Raw genomic sequence first — 14806 nt, forward strand, 5'->3', positions numbered from 1 at the left:
CTATTGGGCTGCTTTATTCCCCTCTAACCGGGGGCAGTGTCAGGGAGTCACAAACCAGTAAAATAAACTACATGACCAAAAGTATGAGGGAACCTGCTCGTCGAACAGCTCATTCCAAAATCATGTGCATTAATATGGAGTCGGTTCCCCCTTAGCTACTATAACAGCCTCCACTATTCTGAGAATGCTATCCACTAGATGTTGGAACATTGCTGCGGGGACTTGCTTCCATTCAGCAACAAGATCTTTAGGGAGGTCCGGCACTGATGTTGGGCGATTAGGCCTGGCTCACAGTCGGCGTTCCAATTCATCCCAAAGGTGTTAAATCAGTTGGTTGAAGTCAGAACTCTGTGCAGAGCATTCAAGTTCTTCCAAACCGATCTCAGCAAACCATTTCTGTATGGACTTTACTTAGTGCATGGGAGCATTGTCATGCTGAAACAGGAAAGGGCCTTCCCCAAACTGTTGCCACGAAGTTGAAAGCACAGAATAGTCTAGAATATCATTGTATGCTGTAGCGTTAAGATTTCCCTTCACTAAGAGGCCTAGCCCGAACCATGAAAAACAGCCCCAGACCATTATTCCTCCCCCACTAAACTTTACAGTTGGCACAATGCATTCATGCAGGTAGCGTTCTCCTAGCATCCTCCAAACTCAGATGAGTCCTTCGGAATGCCAGATGGTGAAGGATGATTCATCACTCCAGAGAATGCATTTCCACTGCTCCAGAGTACAATGGCGGCGAGCTTTACAACACTCCAGCTGACGCTTGGCATTGCGATCTACCTGTGAATGCAGGTAAAACTAAGCATCTGTTGTTCTCAAGAGCGCATAAAATAACTCTGATGATTTAAGCATATGTACTATGGACAGTGCCCATATTGATCGAGACGTGCTTACAAATATCTGGGCATCTGGATAGATGAAAAGCTGTCTTTTAAAAAGCATATTGAGGAGTTAGTTAAGAAGCTGAGAATAAAAATGTGGTTATTCTATAGAAATAGGTCCTGCCTCTCGCTTAATAGTTGAACGCAGATTATTCAGTCAAAGTTCCTATCAGTCCTAGACTATGGCCACATCATCTATAAGAACGTAGCTGTCACCTCATTAAAGCCATTAGATGCAGTTTATCCTCGCACACTGCGCTTTATTATGGGTGACAATTTTAGTACTCTGCATTCTCTACCAGAAAGTTGGTTGGCCCTCTTTGATGTCACATAGGTTGACACATTGATATGTTTTCATTTATCAAGCCTTTTTACAAAAAAGTCCCATTGTAACATCATTACTAAACTGTAGACATATGAGTTACCACAGCCGAGCTCAAGGATGGCTAACTCTGGGAATTCCTTTGGTCTCTAATGAGTTAGGTAAATCAGCTTGGAGTTTATTTGCACCTTATCTGTGAAACAATCTTCAAAATGTTCTTAAATGTGATGTTTTGCTGCCTCTAGGCCAAAGGTCTTCAATCAATGCTGACTGAGGAGCTTTTTACTAATTGCTGTGTTTGTTATTATGACCATGTTTTTCTTTCTGCTTGCATTATGTATTTATATTTTGACGTGTGTATTTTCTGTAATGTATGTAATTCCGGGCTCATCTGTAAAAGAGACCTTGGTCACAGTATTATTCCCTGATAAAATATTGAATACATAAAATATGTGCAGGGTTACGAGGTAAGTGAGGTAGATATGTACCTATAAGTAACAGGATAGATAATAAACAGTAGCAGCAGAACATATGTGATGAGTTTAAAGAGTTAGTGCAAAAAGGGTCCATGCAGATTGTCCTGGTAGCTATTTGGTTAACTATTTAGCAGTCTCATGGCTTGGGGGTAGAAGTTTCGTGGTCTGTGTGTTTTTCTGTTGTGGATTGCATCTTGATTGACTTAAAGGGAATATAGACATCCATTTTACACGAGCCTGCTAGCCTGAGGCTGCCTCTGTCTTTTATGCCTTTTGTCGGCACTTAGCACAACTGCCCCAGTCTGTCTTACCTCCATGGTAACGGCATCTGGGTGCAGGAACTCTCTAGTGGACACACGTGACTATCCCTAGGCAGATTTACATAAAATCGGTCCAATTGATCCTCCTCGGTTGCCTCATTGGGCATGCGCCTTTACTTTTTCTTACTGAAAACAACCAAACTGCACAGAATTCCAGTAGACTAAAACTGATATTTCTGGTTCCTTCGTATTGAAAGATTGTCAGGTTATGGTTTTTCTAAACAGCCAATCCCTGATATTGCACCGAGTTATCAATTGGAGAGCAGCTTTCACTGGTGAGCCAAGATACTTATTTTATTTTGCAAATTATTTGAAGTAGCTGCCTCTAGTTCTGCTTTTACTGTAATGCATGATAGTTGAAAATGTAAGTTGACTATTATAATACTATTATAGCCTAGCCTATAAACTGTTTCATTGTGGGTTGATTGCATTCAACTAGTTTACTGTAATCCCATTTATTTGATGCATTGCTTATTCCACATACCATTAAAACCAGGTGTAATGAGTACGCTGGGAGTCGGGAAGCATGTTCAGGAAGTGTATTAAATAAATGAACATAGAACAAAACAAGAAACACGAGTAGTGTACAGACATGAAACACTGAAACAGGAAAAAAATAACGCCTAGGGAAAGAACCAAAGGAAGTGACCGAACATAGGGAAGATAATCAGGAAGGTGATGAAGTCCAGGCGAGTCTGATGAGTCGCTGGTGCGCGAAACGATGGTGACAGGTGTGCGTAGTAATGAGCAGTCTGGTGACCTAGAGCGTTGGAGAGGGAATATACGTGACACCAGGGACTATTAAAATGTACATTACAGCCTGCTCTAACTTCAGCACTTTAGGTTACTGTGTTGTCAATGATGTTGCTGTTAGTTCAATGTAATCTCTGTCCAGGTTAGCTCAAGTTCTAGGCCTGTCCTGAGCCAAGCTGAAGGTAATTTACTCATATTTGATTGCCTGATATCATGTCATTGTTGATGTTCTGCACACTCTGAACTCGGTAGAAATGTAGACCCAAGATAAATAAGTGGAGTTGGTAGCATGACATCTAATTTCATAGTGCATGTCCAGGCAGCTATAGCAGATTAAAACAAACCAGGATGTTCTTTCAGAGGACTCCCCCTTTTCAAACTGCTGTTTGACATTCGATCAGGACTGAATCAACTCGGCTGGCTTTTTAGAAAATCCATAACAGCTTGCATTGGAGTTTCCAATGCCAGCCTGTGATATAAAGAGCAGCTCAATCCTCAGTCTTCCACAGATTTACTGAAGGCATTTAACTGAATTGGGGCTCCATAGGTTCATATTCCTTTAGCTGGAGGGTATACTTTTCTCTCTAATGTATTGATATTTGGTTACTCACTGGATAGGGATGTATTGTGCATTAATGTATAGAGATTATGTAAATCGGCAACTACTGAAATAGATCTTCATGTGGTTTGATATTCTACAGATGTGAATGGATAATCTCTCTGGCACCACTATGATGGGTGAGGGTAGAAGAGTCCTATTCGCCTGTTTGTGAGTTAACATACAGTCGCAGGTAAGAATGTATGTCCTGTTTAATTCACATTTATCAACTATGAAATGCATTGATTAGCTGTAAACAAAAAGCTATATATATATATATATATATATATATTAAATTGGTATGCTTGTAAATGGCTGTAAATCCCTCCTTTCCCAATTAATGCATCATTTGACAGACTACTATGTTCCCTTTTCTATAACATGTCAATCTTTTCCAGGGGACAGAGCCTCATCCAGCTTCATACTAGTTATGGTCAGCTGGAGGGCAGACTGGTCAGAGTGAGAGAGAGAGCCAGAGGAAGATGGCTGCCTACCTGGGGATCCCCTGAGCCCCCTTGTCGGGCCGCTGAAGTTCCAGGCCCCCCAGCCTCCCCGGGTGTGGCAGGGACTGAGAGACGCCAAGGCTTACCCCCCTCTGTATGAGCCTAAGCAGTAATGTCTCAGAGAGACAGGCAGGGAGACAAACAGCCTATACTGTTTAATGGGGAACTCTGAATCATGCGTATTTTGATTAACATTCTGCCATTCATCTTTGTATTGATAGTGTAAGAAAATGTAACCTTTCTTGTCCTCCTAACACATAGGTGTCTGCAGAACATGAACCACACTAGACAGATGGGTGACCTGTACGGAGGTCGGTTCCCTGTCCTAACCACCTCAGAGGACTCCCTTTACCTGAATATCTACACACCAGTCAAACCTGGGGACCCAAGGAAACTACCAGTGAGGAGAGACATGAGAATGTACTCATATCTACCTTAAGAGTAGACAAACATGTCTTTGGTTTGGTGGTCCTCAAGGGAGGGGCTTCACTCTGTGATGGCTCCTCACTGGCTGCCTTTCGGGACGTTGTGGTGGTCATTTTCCAATACTGTTTGGGTATACCAGGGTTCCTCAGGTACACTTCCATATGTACTACATTTGGTCAATATGATCAATGCACAAATTCAGGTCAGTAATATCTTCTCCTGTTTGGTGTCTACTGAACACAACCCTGGCATATCTGATCTAATATCTGTGTGACCAGCACTGGAGATGGCCAGTACCCCGGAACGTGGGTGTTCTGGACCAGGTGTGTGCCCTGCGCTGGGTGCATGAGACCATCAGCAGTTTCAGGGGAGACCTAGGATCTGTCACCATTTTTAGAGAGTCTGCTGGTGGTGTTGCTGTCTTTTTTTGCGTGTGTGTACTGTGCATCTAGGAAAACAGATATTTGCTGATACAGAAAGATGCACTGGCTATCTGTATGTAGGCTTACTTTGGGCACTGATCCATGGTTCTGTCTGTCATCAGAACTGTTCCACAAGGCAATCAGTCAGAGTGGAGAACCCCTCGTCTCTATGTTCGTCCAGGTCTCAAGGATCCCATACATTGTTTCATATACAATATCAGAACTGGTAAAACCTTCAGTGGTTTTATGACTGTCATTATTATTCTGGTACAATGTAACGTGTTGTAATTAGTCATTCAAATGCTCTGGTTTTAATCTCTCCTTCTTCCAGCTGGTGGCACAGAGAGCAGGCTGTCTCAGTGATGACTCTGCAGAGCTCATGACCTGCCTCAGTGCCCTCAGCCCACAGGACAGAGAGGTGGCTACACCTGCACTGGTAGGTTTGTTCTGAGCCTCACACTCACCCTACAGTATGTGGGGTGTATGTATCTGAATGCCAGGCTGTTTCTGCTTTAGCTAACTTATACTGTATAGTGCTGTTGAATGCAACAAATGGCTGTTTGTGACTTCCATTCTGGGGCCCATCCTCTCTCTCCACTGTCCCATCCCTGTGTCTGTGCACAGGGATAGGACAGTCATCCCTACCAACCCGGAGGAAGTCCTTCAGACCAAGAGCTTCTTGGGCTTCCCCAGCATCCTAGGGATCAACAACCATGAGTATGGCTGGATGCTCCCACATGTATGTCCCTGCATGAAAACTGTCATATATAATTTACAGGAAAATGTACTTTTATCGTTTTATTTTTTACTAGATTTTCCTGTTTCCTAGATGGGATCTTGAAATGACCTGTGAAAACATGATGATTATGATCCTGGCATTTATGCTTCAGAAACTGGTTAGTGAAGTATGGTGGCAGCCAGGGTTGGGTAGGTTACTTTCTAAATGTAATGTTTTAGAGTTACTGGTTTCCTGTCCAAAACTGTAATCAGTAATGTAACTTTTGGATTGCCCAAACTCAGTGATGTAATCAGATTACTTTCAGTTCCTTTTTGATTACTTTCTCCTTAAGAGGCACTAGAAGATTAAGTAAAGGATCCATCAAATGCATTTGGTGTGGTCTCTGACTTGTGGTCAGACTTGCTCAGGTGGAATTAACTTAAACTTTAGTCTTTTTTCAATGCTGAATTGAATGACATCAGAAAGGTGTCAATGTATTTTCTTTCAAAAGCATCCTTTCTGAATTTAAAAGTAATCCACGAAGGAATAATTTAGCTTTTAAAATGTATCTAATCTGATTACAATATTTTTGCTGGTGAAAGGACAATCGGAACTTCACTTCCACTTTTTTAATACCATGATGTACGCAGGAAAATACACACTGGGATGATAATAACAGAATATTATCAACCTGTTGATTTAAGAGGAGATTCTAGTGTTCTTCCTTTGTCACACAAGACTGTTACTTGATTGGTTAATATAGAACGGTGGATAGGCTTTATGCAAAATATAAATGACGTTTGTCTGATAATAGGCAGGCCAAAGATTGGGATTTGTCGAAAAAGACAAACAAGTTTTGCAGCTGCTTGACATGGACAAATTGAGTATTCTAAAGGATCTACAAAACAAGTCTGTACACGCTGGGAAATATACAATACCAGTCAAAAGTTTGGACACCTGCTCATTCAAGGGTTTTTCTTTATTTTGACTATTTTCTGCATTGAATAATAATAGTGAAGACATCAAAACTATGAAATAACACACATGGAATCATGTAACCAAAAAAGTGTTAAACAAATCAAAATATGTTATATTATAGCCACCCTTTGCCTTGATAACAGCTTTGCCCACTCTTGGCATTCTCTCAACCAGCTTCATGAGGTAGTCCCCTGGAATGCATTTTTATTAACAGGCAAATTGACATATGTCAAGAACGGCTCAAATAAGCAATGAGAAACAGTCCATTGTTACTTTAAGACATGAAGGTCAGTTAATCCTGGAAATTAAGAACTTTGGACATTTTTTTCAAGTGCAGTTGCAAAAAACATTGTAATTATGAAACTGGCTCTCGTGAGGATCGCCACAGGAAAGGAAGACACATGGTTACCTCTGCTACAGAGTTCATTAGTTACCAGCCCCAGGAATTGTATCCCAAATAAATGCTTCAGAGTTCAAGTAACAGACACATCTCAACATCAACTGTTCAGAGGAGACTGTGAATCAGGCTTTCATGGTCGAATTGCTGCAAAGAAACGACTAAAGGACACCAAGAAGAAGAGACTTGCTTGGGCCAAAAAATACAAGTAATGTACATTAGGGTGGTGGAAATCTGTCCTTTGGTCTGAGTCCAAATTGGAGATTTTTAGTTCCAACTGGTGTGTCTTTGTGAGATGCAGAGTAGGTGAAAGGATGATCTCCACGTGTGTGGTTCTCACCATGATGCATGGAGGAGGTGTCACCACCAATGCACCCTCACATTGTCTGTGATTTATTTTGAATTCAAGGCACACTTAACCAGCATGGCAACCACAGCATTCTGCAGCAATACACCATCCCATCTGGTTTGTGCTTAGTCCCACTCTCATTTTGTTTTTCAATAGGACAATGACCCCAAACACACATCCAGGCTGTGTTAGGGCTATTTGACCAAGATGGAGTGTGATGGAGTGCTGCAGCAGATGACCTGTCCTCCACAATCACCCGACCTCAACCCAATTGAGATGGTTTGGGATGAGTTGGACCACAGAGTGAAGGAAAAGCAGGTAACAAGTGCTCAGCATATGTGTGAACTCCTTCAAAACTGTTGAAAAAGCATTCCTTATTGAAGCTGGTTGAGAAAATGCAGTGTGTGCAAAGCTGTCAAGGCAAAGGGTGGCTACTTTGAAGAATCTCATATCTTGTTTTGGCATTTTTTTTGGTTCTACATGATTCCATATGTGTTATTTCATAGTTTTGATGTCCACTAATATTCTACAATGTAGAAAATAGTACAAATAAAGAGAACCTTGAATGAGTAGGTGGGTCCAATCTTTTGACCAGTACTGTATATACAATGTTTATGTATACATACATGGTATATAAAAATCCATTGGTGACACTTAATACACTACTTTTTTTGTAATCAGTTTCTCCCCAACCCTGGTGGCAGCTTTATAATGAAACATCTAGCAGTCTGGTCCATGAGCTGTATTTTAAACCCTGTATCTCCCTGGTAGCATCTGCCACACTCTGCCCTGGGGATCATCGTAGAGGAGTACTTTGGTGAGATGAAGGACCCCGTGGGGGTGTAGAGGTGAGGCATACACTGGGAACTATACCAATCAGATGCCATTTTTTTATTCTCTTTAGAAACCTCCTGGAAGACATAATTTGATAATTATGAATAAATTATTTTAAGATGGTATATCTAAATGATTGAGACTTTTTAGTTGACAGACATGGTCTGTTGATATTCACAGATACATTACACACTTATCTGTCTATGCAAGATTCAGGTTGCTTGATGTACTACTATGAGTTCCAGCAGCGCCCCTCCATGGTCACATCAGCAGACCACTGGTGGAGGCTTTGTGAAAGCAGACCACTGGTGGAGGCTTTGTGAAAGCAGACCACTGGTGGAGGCTTTGTGAAAGCAGACCACTGGTGGAGGCTTTGTGAAAGCAGACCACTGGTGGAGGCTTTGTGAAAGCAGACCACTGGTGGAGGCTTTGTGAAAGCAGACCACTGGTGGAGGCTTTGTGAAAGCAGACCACTGGTGGAGGCTTTGTGAAAGCAGACCACTGGTGGAGGCTTTGTGAAAGCAGACCACTGGTGGAGGCTTTGTGAAAGCAGACCACTGGTGGAGGCTTTGTGAATGCAGACCACTGGTGGAGGCTTTGTGAATGCAGACCACTGGTGGAGGCTTTGTGAATGCAGACCACTGGTGGAGGCTTTGTGAAAGCAGACCACTGGTGGAGGCTTTGTGAAAGCAGACCACTGGTGGAGGCTTTGTGAATGCAGACCACTGGTGGAGGCTTTGTGAATGCAGACCACTGGTGGAGGCTTTGTGAATGCAGACCACTGGTGGAGGCTTTGTGAATGCAGACCACTGGTGGAGGCTTTGTGAATGCAGACCACTGGTGGAGGCTTTGTGAAAGCAGACCACTGGTGGAGGCTTTGTGAAAGCAGACCACTGGTGGAGGCTTTGTGAAAGCAGACCACTGGTGGAGGCTTTGTGAAAGCAGACCACTGGTGGCTTTGGAGCAGACCACTGGTGGAGGCTTTGTGAAAGCAGACCACTGGTGGAGGCTGAAAGCAGACCACTTGTGAAAGCAGACCACTGGTGGAGGCTTTGTGAAAGCAGACCACTGGTGGAGGCTTTGTGAAAGCAGACCACTGGTGGAGGCTTTGTGAAAGCAGACCACTGGTGGAGGCTTTGTGAAAGCAGACCACTGGTGGAGGCTTTGTGAAAGCAGACCACTGGTGGAGGCTTTGTGAAAGCAGACCACTGGTGGAGGCTTTGTGAAAGCAGACCACTGGTGGAGGCTTTGTTTGCTGCCCCCTTTTGGACAGATGACAGTGATGGGTAGTTAAAAAAAAAAAATATATATATATATATATACCTCTTCAAGGTTAGGAGCGTTTGTCACAAACTAAGTGGTAAACTGTCACCAAATCACCCAAGAATGAGAGTTATTTCGAACAGGACAGTACCTGTGTGTTTGTTTCTCCGTCCTGGTCCACCCAGGCCGTAGGCGAGGTCAAGGATAGCAGGGTTCGGTACACGAATCGGGTTCTCGGTAGGTCCAGGTCCAAACGCCAACAGGTAAGTCCAAAACAATCCAGCTCATACACGGTAAATCCAGCCAATCTCTATAGTCTCTTTCTCTATTGTTCATAGCTCTTTCCAGCACTCCCTCTTCCTGGTTTTTCTTGACCCCTTATCTGTGAGTCGGCTCCACCTTCTGAGGGTTCCCCTTGCTTCTGGGACTTGTAGTTTTGGCGGTCGGCCATTTTGTGATCTGTAGTTCTGACAGAGGTGGCCATTTTAGTGATCGGGCAGAGCCCGTTTATTAGTTCTGCTCTCACATATCTGCCACTTATCACTTGACCCCCTTTGCCACATCTCTCCCCCTAGATCCGACCCCCTAGGTCGGGCTACCGCAGCAAAATATGCATGCATGCGGGATAACCCATCCACGTTTCCCATTTCCTTCCCTGCTCTGTGTTTCAAGTCACAATGAAACGGTTGGAGTCTCAAAAACCACCGCATTACCCGAGCGTTCTTCTCTTTAGCCCTATGCATCCAGGTGAGTGGGGCATGGTCACTGATGAGGGTGAAGTGGCGCCCCAGCAGGTAGTACTTCAGGCTTTCTAGAGCTCACTTTACTGCCAGCGCCTCTTTCTCAACGACTGAGTAGTTGGTTTCCCGTGGTTCCAGCTTCCTGCTTAAAAACAGGATGGGGTGTTCCACCCCTTCTCCCTCTTGGGACAGCACTGCTCCCAAGCCGACCTCTGAGGCATCCGTCTGAACCACAAACTCTTTCTCAAAGTCTGGTACCACCAGCACTGGGTTACAGCAGAGAGCCTCCTGTAATGTCCTAAATGCTTTGGTGGCCCTTTCATCCCATTTGACCATGTTTGGCCCTCTGGCTCTAGTCATGTCGGTAAGTGGGGCGGCCACTGTGGCATAATTTGGGATGAACTTCCGGTAGTAACCGGTCAGCCCTAGGAAGGCTTGGACCTGCTTCTTATTTACTGGTTTCGGCCATTCTCTAATTGCCTTCACCTTATGTTGGGGTTTAATTAACCCTCTTCCCACAGTGTATCCCAGATACTCTGTTTCCTCTAACTCCACATAACACTTGGCAGGGTTTGCCGTGAGCCCTGCCTTTCTAACACTGCCTGTACCCGGGGTAAGTGGGATTCCCAATCTGGGCTGTAGATCCCCACGTCATCTAAATAAGCTGTGGCGTATGCTTTGTGCGGTTTTAGGACTTTGTCCATGAGCCGTTGAAAGGTGGCTGGGGCCCTGTGTAAGCCGAATGGCATGACGGTGTATTGAAACAAACCGTCAGGTGTTGCAAAGGCTGTCTTTTCTTTGGCCCTGGGGGTCAGAGGAATTTGCCAGTACCCTTTTGTCAGATCAAGGGTCGTAATGTACCGAGCATGACCAATTTTCTCCAGTAGTTCATCTACTCGGGGCATGGGGTTGGCATCAAACTCGAGCCTCGGGTAACCGATATGGCCTCATACTCACTTTTCTCCCTGGTAGGGAAACGATATCATGAGCCGTAACCTCAGTTCGGCCAGGTACCTCAAACACATCTCTGTTTTTCTGGATCAGGGTCTTTACTTCCTGTACTTGCGCTGGGGACAGAGTGGGTGAAATATTTACTTCGGCTGTCTCCTGAATGTGTGTGGGGTATGTGACCATTAGTGTTTCTCTATCTCTCCATGCTTTTAACAGGTTTATGTGATAAATCTGTTCCTGGGGCCGTCAATCTGGCTGTCAGATCCGATAATTGACTTCTCCTATTCTCTCCAGTACTTCATATGGTCCTTTCCATGTGGCTAGTAGTTTACACTCTACCGTGGGGATCAGCACTAACACCTTATCTCCCGGTTGAAATTCCCTCAGGGTAGCCTGCCGGTTATAAGTGTCCCGCTGGGTGTTCTTGTTTGTCTCATGTGCTCTCTGACGATGGGCATGACTGTGGCTATCCTGTCTTGCATTGCCGTGACGTGCTCTATGACACTAGTATACGGGGTGGATTGGTGCTCCCAGGTTTCCCGGGCGATGTCTAAGATTCCCCGGGGATGCCTCCCATATACCAGCTCAAAGAGAGAACCCCAGCGAGGCTTGAGGAACCTCTCTAATGGCAAACATCAGATACGGCAACATGCAATCCCAGTTTTTCCCATCCTTTTCGATTACCTTCCTGAGCATTGACTTCAGGGTTCGGTTGAATCTCTCAACCAGCCTGTCTGTCTGAGGATGGTAAACCGATGTCCTCAACTGTTTCACCTGCCACAGTTTACAAAGGCCGCCATAAGGCGGGACATAAAGGGGGTCCCCTGGTCGGTAAGGATCTCCTTTGGAACCCCTACCCTGGTGAACAAGAGCACTAATTCCTTTGCGATATTTTTGGATGTCATCGTCCGAAGGGGAATGGCTTCTGGGTAGCGAGTGGCATAATCTAGAATGACCAGAATGTATTGGTGCCCTCTGGCGGATTTGGGTAGTGGACCCACTAAATCCATCACTATCCTCTCAAATGGCGTTTCGATTATGGGGAGTGGCACTAACGGGCTTCTAAAAGCTGGTCGGGTAGCTGTTAACTGGAACTCCGGGCACTCTCTACAATGCCGAGCCACTTCAGCTTGAATTCCTGGCCAGTAAAACCTCCTTACAATCCGGTCTCTGATTTTATCGATACCAAGGTGTCCACCCAGAATGTGCCCATGAGCTAGATCCAGTACTGTCCTCCGGTACCGAGGTGGGAACCAACAACTTCCACCACATCAACCCCTATTTTCGAGACTCTGTACACCAAATCAATCAAATTTTATTTATATAGCCCTTCGTGAGAGTGAGAGTGAGAGTGAGAGTGAGAGATTAGATTCACAGAGAGAGTGAGAGATTAGATTCACATAGGACAGGAGAAGTACTCCAGATATAACAAACTGACCCTAGCCCCCCGACACAATCTACTGCAGCATAAATACTGGAGGCTGAGACAGGAGGGTTCAGGAAACCCTTTTTCATGATGAAGTGGGGAAAACTATTAGGCATCATCCCACCATTTATGGGAGTACCATCTACGACCTGCACATCTGCTCTGGCTTGTTGCAGGGTTGGATCCTGGTTTTGGGCCGTCCCAAAATTAGTCAAGGACTCTGCCAGGTCTGCTGGTTCTAGATCGTCGTCCTCTGGATTCAGATCGACCCCAGCCACACTAGTACCGGGCTGTTCGTTATCAGCGAGGTTTGCCACTCCACCCTCCTCCCCTACTAGCACCTGTGATGTTGTCCCCTGGGAGACCTCTTTTCTTGGCTTTGGTTGAAGGCCCCATGCTTCTTCCTGCTTGGTCAGGGTTGTTGGCTTCTCAAATATGCCATTCTTGTGGCCTAACTTCGCAAAGTTAGGAAAGTCTCTACCCAATATTACATCATATGGCATCTTTGGGACCACGCCGACCTCATAATCCAGCAGACCGTCTTCTGTTTGTATGCTCACTAAGGCCGTGGGGTACAGACTGGTATCCCCATGAATGCATGTAACACTGATATCCTGTCTTGTATCCAGTTTATGAGTCGGCACTAGGCCTGCAACGACCAGGGTTAGCATACTGCCGGAATCCAGCAGTGCTTCAACCTCTTTCCCTTCAACCTTCACCCTGCACATATGATTGTTTCTTGATCTTTCAAGTACAGTGGTTACAACAGGACATGCATACCGTATATCATCTTCATTTTCACCAAGGTTACATTGCATTGGCTCTTCTTTAATAGGGCAGTAGGCTGCAATATGTCCTGGTTGATTACAATTGTAACATAATAGGGGTTCGGGGGGAGACCCCCTCGACACCCAGTCCCGGTTTCCGTTTTTTTCCTTAGTGTCTCGGCCTGATTCTGATTCTTTCCTCATGGCCCCACGCTGCGCTCTTCCTCCTCTATATGTTGGGACAGCCTTACCCTGTCAAACCGCTGGTTCGCCCATGCCTGGGGAACGGGAATCTTTCCTCCTGTGCCTGCTCAGCTGTTCTTGCCGTACAATACCGTTCAACCAGGCCCACGAGATGGTCGGCAGAAAGTACCTCGTTCTGGCCAACCCATCGTCTCACTTCTTGGGGTAGACCTCGCTGAAACTGGTTGAGTACGATGGTCTCGACAATCTCGGCGGATGACCGGATCTCTGGTCGCAACCATTTCCGTGCCAGGTGAATCAAGTTGAATATCTGTGTTCGTGGGGGTTGTCCCGGTCGGTAGGACCACTGGTGGAAGCGGTGTGCCCTCATGGTATCGGTCACTCCCAGTCTAGTCAGGATCTCCCCCTTTAGTTTATCGTAATCCTGTGCATCTTTCAACTCCAGGTCGAAATACGCTTTTTGAGCGTCCCCTGCCAGGTATGGTGCCAGAAGCCCTGCCTATTCTTCTTTCGGCCACTTCTCCCTCTCTGTCGTCCTTTCGAAGGTGGTAAGATATGCTTCCACATCATCCTGCGCTGTCATTTTTTGAAGAAAATGATTGGCCCTCCTCTGGGTATTTGCAGCTGGTAATTGAGCCCCAATTTGGTCCGCTAGCCCCTTTAGGCCTTCTCTTAACTCCCGGTGTTTCTCTCTTGCTCTTCTGTGAGCAGCTGGTTGGTGCGGTGCTGGATCTGTAACGTGTTCTGATACATTCGCATTGCATCCTGATGAACTATTTGAGCTCTAGTTACCTCTTGTTGGGCGGCCGCCGCTTGTAACAGGGCCTGTGTGGCTCCCTCCATACTCATTTTCCTGAAAAACTGTCCTAACCAAACAAAGCCAAAACAAAAAAAACCTGACTCCCCTTTGGAGTGCTAACTGAACATTTATTTGTTTTTTTCCTTCTACCTAACCAGTGGTATGTTAGTCCATGCCGTATCCTCCACCACGTGTGGCAAACCTCTTCAAGGTTAGGAGTGTTAGTTTGTGACAAACTAAGTGGTAAACTGTCACCAAATCACCCAAGAATGAGAGTTATTTCGAACAGGACAGTACCTGTGTGTTTGTTTCTCCGTCCTGGTCCACCCAGGCCGTAGGCGAGGTCAAGGATAGCAGGGTTCGGTACACGAATCGGGTTCTCGGTAGGTCCACGTCCAAACGCCAACAGGTAAGTCCAAAACAATCCAGCTCATACACGGTAAATCCAACCAATCTCTATAGTCTCTTTCTCTATTGTTCATAGCTCCTTCCAGCACTCTCTTCCTGGTTTTTCTTGACCCTTTATCTGTGAGTCGGCTCCACCTTCTGAGGGTTCCCCTTGCTTCTGGGACTTGTAGTTTAGGCGGTCAGCCATTTTGTGATATGTAGTTCTGACAGGGGTGGCCATTTTAGTGATCGGGCAGAGCCCGTTTATTAGTTCTGCTCTCACATA

At 45.2% G+C, this 14806-nt stretch overlaps 1 long non-coding RNA gene across 1 annotated transcript; it reads left to right on the forward strand.

Annotated features, from left to right (window-relative positions):
- The first annotated feature begins 2086 nt into the window (after nt 1-2086).
- Nucleotides 2087-5444, forward strand: LOC118373583 (uncharacterized). The gene is made up of 5 exons (XR_008064212.1): nt 2087-2280; nt 3460-3549; nt 3755-4933; nt 5039-5143; nt 5332-5444. It is a non-coding gene; the product is annotated as an uncharacterized LOC118373583 (long non-coding RNA).
- Nucleotides 5445-14806: the final 9362 nt, after the last annotated feature.

The sequence above is a fragment of the Oncorhynchus keta genome, chromosome 14, assembly GCF_023373465.1.
Source record: "Oncorhynchus keta strain PuntledgeMale-10-30-2019 chromosome 14, Oket_V2, whole genome shotgun sequence".
Classification (NCBI taxonomy): Eukaryota; Metazoa; Chordata; class Actinopteri; order Salmoniformes; family Salmonidae; genus Oncorhynchus; species Oncorhynchus keta.